The sequence below is a fragment of the Primulina eburnea genome, chromosome 1, assembly GCF_022965805.1.
Source record: "Primulina eburnea isolate SZY01 chromosome 1, ASM2296580v1, whole genome shotgun sequence".
Taxonomy (NCBI): domain Eukaryota; kingdom Viridiplantae; phylum Streptophyta; class Magnoliopsida; order Lamiales; family Gesneriaceae; genus Primulina; species Primulina eburnea.
In genome coordinates this window covers 23,726,585-23,732,815 of record NC_133101.1, presented here as the reverse complement: position 1 = coordinate 23,732,815, position 6,231 = coordinate 23,726,585, and positions in this window count along the sequence as shown.

The following is a 6,231-nucleotide window of genomic DNA, read 5'->3' as shown; positions in this document are numbered from 1 at the left end:
AAATGCACGATGGTATCTTTCTATGTCAATCCAAGTATGCTAAAAACTTGTTAAAGAAATTCCCTGCCGAAAACACTAAGCACATGAAAACTCCAATGGGGTAGACTGAAAAATTGTCCAAAGACGATGTTGCTGCAGGTGTTGACAACATTCAGTATCGCAGCATCATAGGCAGTCTTCTTTACTTAAGTGCTAGTCGTCCCGACATCATGTTTAGTGTATGTTTGTGTGCTAGGTACCAGGCTGATCCTAAAGTCACTCATCTAAAGGCTGTCAAAAGAATTTTGCGATATATATCTGGAACAGTTGACTTAGGTTTATGGTACACCAAAGAAACAAACACCAATTTAGTGGGCTTTGGTGATGCTGACTGGGCTGGAAATTTAGATGATAGGAAAAGTACCACGGGTGGGTGTTTTTATCTTGGCAACAACTTGGTGTCATGGTATAGCAGAAAGCAAAATTGTGTGTCTTTGTCCACTGCTGAATCCGAATATGTTGCAGCTGCTAGCTGTTGTTCACAACTTTTGTGGATGAATCTAATGATTAAAGATTATGGATTCAACAGTGACACCTTAATTGTATATTGTGATAATTCGAGTGCAATTAACATTTCAAAAAATCCAGTGCAACACTCTCGAACAAAACACATTGACATTAGACATCATTTTATTCGAGATTTGGTTGAGAAGGGTATGATTCGAATGGAATTTGTTGGAACTGAGAACCAACTGGCTGATATCTTTACAAAACCATTGGATTTTGAGAGATTCTCCAATCTAAGGAAGTCTCTCAGCCTGTGTGCACAATGACCACTCACAGATGTTGTCCTGGGTGTTACAACACCTATGGACAACACCCAGCATGCATGTGCATTTTATTCTTAGATGCTAGGCATATTTCATTCATTCTGTTTTGTGTGAAGTCTGTACAAAGTGTCGGTTACTGAATGGTGTGCTCTCAGTTGAGAATCAAACTTTCTAACAAAATCCTTTAAGGTGTGGAGTGTGCTCAATTTAAGTCATAAAGCTGTTGCGGATGTTTGTGCTCCACATGATTTTATCCTATGCAGATAATGACTTGAAAAAACTGTTGAGCAATAAGGTGAAAAATAGAAAAGAGGAGAATATTTGAACAAAAAAATTGTTTGGAAGAAAATGGAAAAAGCTACCTAGAAGAGTCCCATGAAGACCGTTCTTCTAGTGTGGGAGCTACCACTTCTAAGTCAAAATACAGATGGAAAAAGCTACCTAGAGGAGTCCTATGAAGACCGTTCCTCTGGAGTGGGAGCTACCATGTCTGAATTAAAAAGGTTCAAGAAAGTTTTAGTCTCACGAGTGAGTGTTGCCAAGAGGTGCTGCCAACACCCAAGTACAGGCTGATCACAGTTTGGTCACCTGCATGTATATCTCATTTTTGATCACATTTTAGGCATAAATTTTAAGTTATTCATATTGCTGTTATGTAAATTCATCATGTCCAGTGGGCTATCAGTTCTTGACAAATGAAAGACGAAGAAAAACCCCAACCAACCCAATCTTGAAATAAATTGTTATCTAACGGTTAGTGGGGTTAATTCGATGTGGCGTTTCATTCTGCCTGATTTTTTTAATGATTACACTGGCTCGGAAAGTTACCGTTGGATGAGCGTAAATTCTGATTTGGAAAGAAGCCGCGGTTACGGGTTGAGAGAATGTTACCGTTGGAGGGATATGCTTAAATACTCAGGAATGGATGATGCAACAACTTTATTGTCTGTTATTTTCTCGCACAGTATATAATTTTGTCCTGCTCTCATTACTCATTTGTTGCGAAAAGTTATCTCTGTCTACGAATTATCTTATGTCCTTCGCTCCACACTATTTCTTGTGTTCTTTATTCTACAGATGGCTGGCTTCGATCGTCACGATATCAGAAATGAAATGGCTGCGAGTTTGGGGGAAAAATCACCTGACTCAACACCCTCAGCCGAAACCAATGTGGAAGGGATGGCAATGGTCAGTGTACCAGAAGAACCAGTGCCGCTGGAAACTATTGCTCCTGGTGAACCCGGGAATGCAATCGACATTGAAAATCCACCAGATTTTGAGGCTGTGAATAGAGCTTTTCCCCCTGTCCCTATGCGTCGCACGTCAAAGAGACAAGCAGGGTTTGACCCTGACTTTGTTCCTACAAAGAAACCAAGGGCATCCACCGTCCCATTTATTCTGGACCCTGATTTCTCATCTGGAGACGACTCCAATGATGAGGATTTTGAGTTGGTGGCTCGCCCTAAACCAACTACTGCTGCGAAGGAGAGTGGCTCGTCTTCTGGTGTCCAACAGCATCACCCAGCAATGGACAGCCAAGATGCTTTTGAAGAAAGGGTTCCTGATGAGCCTGAAGACGATGAGCAATCACTGGCCGAGTTTCTTGCTCAGCTTAAAGAAGATAAAGCGGCCAAGAGACAAATGGCTCAGGAGGAAGAACCTGATTCAGAAATGATGAAGGAGTTTGAACAAAACCGGCATGGCGCTTCTGACGACTCCTCCTCTTCGTCTGTGTCTGATTTTGAGTCAGAGGAACAAGGTGATGATGCATCTGAGGACACTGACTCTGAAGCTAACGAGTCCTCTGAGAATGCAGCTGCTGATGCACCCGGTGTTGAGGAGGATGTTGACAACACCTCCCACAACACTGACTCTGCTGATTATGATCTCAGTAAGTCCTTCTCTCCGAAGTTTACTCAGAAGAGGCCTTGGCATTGTGGCCCATATTTATTCATCGAGAGTTGATTGAAGAGAAAAACATTGACTTTGATGCGTATGGAAAGCATAATCTGATAGAATTTTTGAAGAGCCGAAGGCTGCTCTCAACTGTCACTGCAGTCATGCCCTACTGTCGCAGAGTGGTATTGGAGTTCTATTGCAATCTTTTGAGGAGTGTGGCCGATGAGGACTCGGTGAAATACGTCAGAGTGTTCGTTCGGGATCGTATTTACAATTTCTCACCAACTGTGATCAATGCATTTTATGACACCCCAGATGTTGAAGAGGCTGAAGAGGACTTGGATATTCATGATGTTACCACTATGCTTACTGGAGGTGTGGTCAAAAGTTTCCCTGATCATCCCAAGAAATTGAGTGCTGCAAATCTCACCTCCTTCTTTTCTGTTCTACATAAAACTGCTATTTGGAACTGGACTCCATCGAGCAACACTACCACCGTGACTCGCTCACAGGCCATCATGCTATTCGCTATTGGAACCGGGCGTGCCTTTAACTTTGGGAAGCTGGTTTTTCAGAATACAGTGCAATACGCTCAAGGGGATTTCAAGAAAACCAAGCTTCCTTACCCTTCGCTCATCTATGGCATCCTGGAATCTCAAGGGTTCATTCCGGATATTGATGAAGAGCTCTGCCTTGTTGGAGATTCTCTGAAGATTTCCCCAGCTTACTTCAAAGGCAACAGAAAAGTCGATCTGCCTTGGATGGGTTCGAGTGTTGCTACTGATGTTGGCCACACTGGCGAAACAACATCTGACCCTCTGCCTGACATTTCGAGTCTGCCCCCGACACCTCCTGCTGGCTATGTTACACTGTCCCTCTCCTACATTCGTGCTCAAATCGCCTATGGTCGACAACAGATTGATAATGCTAGGGCGACTATCGAGCATTATGAAAATCAAGTGGCTGATTATGAGCTTTTGCTCGCGGCAAGTCTCCATTCTGGACAAAAAGGGGAGTAGACACTGCTGCTGGGACCAGTGGGACAAAAATGGCTGATGATGACGCGGACAGGAGTGAAGGAAACTCCGACGCGGACAGGAGTGAAGGAAACTGACAGGAGTGAAGGAAACTGACTGATTTTGTTTGTGGTTGTAGTTCATAAAATTCTGACATTGATGTGCCTTAACTGGTTCTGTTATGTTCTTAGTTTCCCCTTGGTATTGAACTCATCGATGTTATAATCTGAGTATTGCAACATCTAACCTACAACATCTAACTTGCAAATTTTACTGGGTTTGTTTTTCAGGGGGAGTCAACAACTGGTTGACTAATCCAGGGAGAGTTACCATTTTACTGGTTTTGTCCAGAAAGGCAAAAAAGGGGGAGATTGAAAGGAATTTTATTCCTTGATTTATTCCTTGATATATTTTCCTTATCAATTACTTTCCTTTTGATAATATCCTTAGTATTTTTGCCTTTCTGGAGTATGATTTCGTGTGGACTCAAAAGACTCAAGATATTATCTATAAGATATATTATCTTTATTTTCAATAGAGTTTGTTTCCTAATGAAATTGGTTTCCATGTTTAATAGGAAAAAGGATGAAGTGGATATTAATAAGAGGAGAAGATATTGATCTGAGGGCTTTTGTTTTTTGGAGTGAGAGACGAATTGATACGCACAGACGTTTTCCGAGAATAACAAATCTCGTGTCGTTGAAAGCTTGTTGCTGTGAAGTGCTGACAACATCTGAAGACAACACCTAATCACTGTTTTGATTAGAGTGTTGAGTTTTGAAGATTTTTCACTTCTCAGTTGATGCATCCCATATTGTTTTGATTATACAGTTTGTTAGAGGTTTAGGATGCATGTTGTTACTCACCTTTTTAAGGGAGTTGTTTTATTCTTTCACTAGTATTGGTTTTTGTAAACTTACAAGTTTTTCTAGTGAATTATTTTGCCCTAAGGCACTGCACAAGTATTTTATACTTGTGCATAATTAACTGACTCGTCTCTCGTATTACTATTGTTCCAGTTACATGTTAGTGTGTTAAAAGTATAATTTCCGCTGCATGTTGTCGTGGGTGTTACAACACCTACGCACAACACGTTACATTCTGATACACACAACATTCACCCTCATCACGTTCACACTGTGGAAACTAAACTTTCACTCTTCATGGTTGAAGAAAGGACGTGTATCATCCTGACAAACATGGATGCACCCCCTCACCTAAAACACATAGTCGCGTACGTATACACAAAAACTCATATAAGACGGTTTCACAGGTTAATTTTTTTAGACAAATATTCTATAGGTAAGTCGCGTACGTCCCATCTCGTCATAGAAATGGGATGAGTTGGGTTGGGGAAATCTCAACTTTTTTAGAGGCGGGTCAAACGAGTTGAGCTCGTACGATCTGTAGGTAAGTCCGGTGTGGGACGGGACGACTTGCCAGAATATTATATATATATTTTTTTTTATAAAATTGTATTTTTATGTTTTTTTAGATATGTATTTCTAAATGTTATTGGACTTGTTACGAATGAATTTTAATGATGATTAACTTTATAGTTTTTTTTTAATTAATTAATTTTATACATTATTGATTTCTCGTAGTAATGCTTTTAAATATTGGTTGAACTATTTGATTCTAAACTATCTAGTTTAGGGGTAGATTTCAAAAAATAGTTGTTTCAGATATCGGGACAAAATTAAGAATTTTGGTGTTCTCGGACAGATGGCTAGATTTCATCCATATATTCGAGTTTGTCATTCATGTTCACGAAGAATTATCTCATTTGGTATCAGAGCACAATTCTTTTGCTTCAAGTAAGTTACCTTGTATATATTGAGTTTATTCTTCGTTCTATTGTTTGAGTTCTTTATTTTCTTGTGTCCCAAAATTTCTATAAGGAATCCTGTATTCTAGCCTTTTTGTGTTCCTGAATCTTGAGATTTTTGAATTTCTTGCATCTTTCTTCGTTATTTTTCTTGTCGCGCAAGTTTCTTCTTCTCTTATCGTGTAAGTAATAAAAAAAGTTGATAAAAAAGAAGCAATCGAACAAAAGAAGAAGAATTCGTTTCTCAGGGAATTTTAATCCTTCTTTTGAAAGTTGGAGTCTCATTCTAGTTCATTAGAGTGTCTTCCTTGGGAACTTTTCTTTCATTCCAAGCGACCCAATTCTCAAGTGTCATAGAATTTGAACTTTTGAGTTTGATGCACACGAGCTACAAATCCTAAGCATATCCTCAATATTTGAGCGAATAATTTGAGTGTGAGTGATCTTCTTTGGAGTGACTAGTGAGAATTTGGGTGAGATACACATCCTTGTTGTTTCTACTTACTTTTCTTTCATATACAACATGTTTGACGATATTCAATTTCAAACATTTATTAGAGAGTTTGGGAGAATGGGTTTAGGCCTTCAAAAGAAAAGTATTGACGGTGGAAAAGAAAGGAGACATGTGATAGACAAGTTGATGAGAATAGTAGAGAGAGAATATTCGATGGGAATAGAG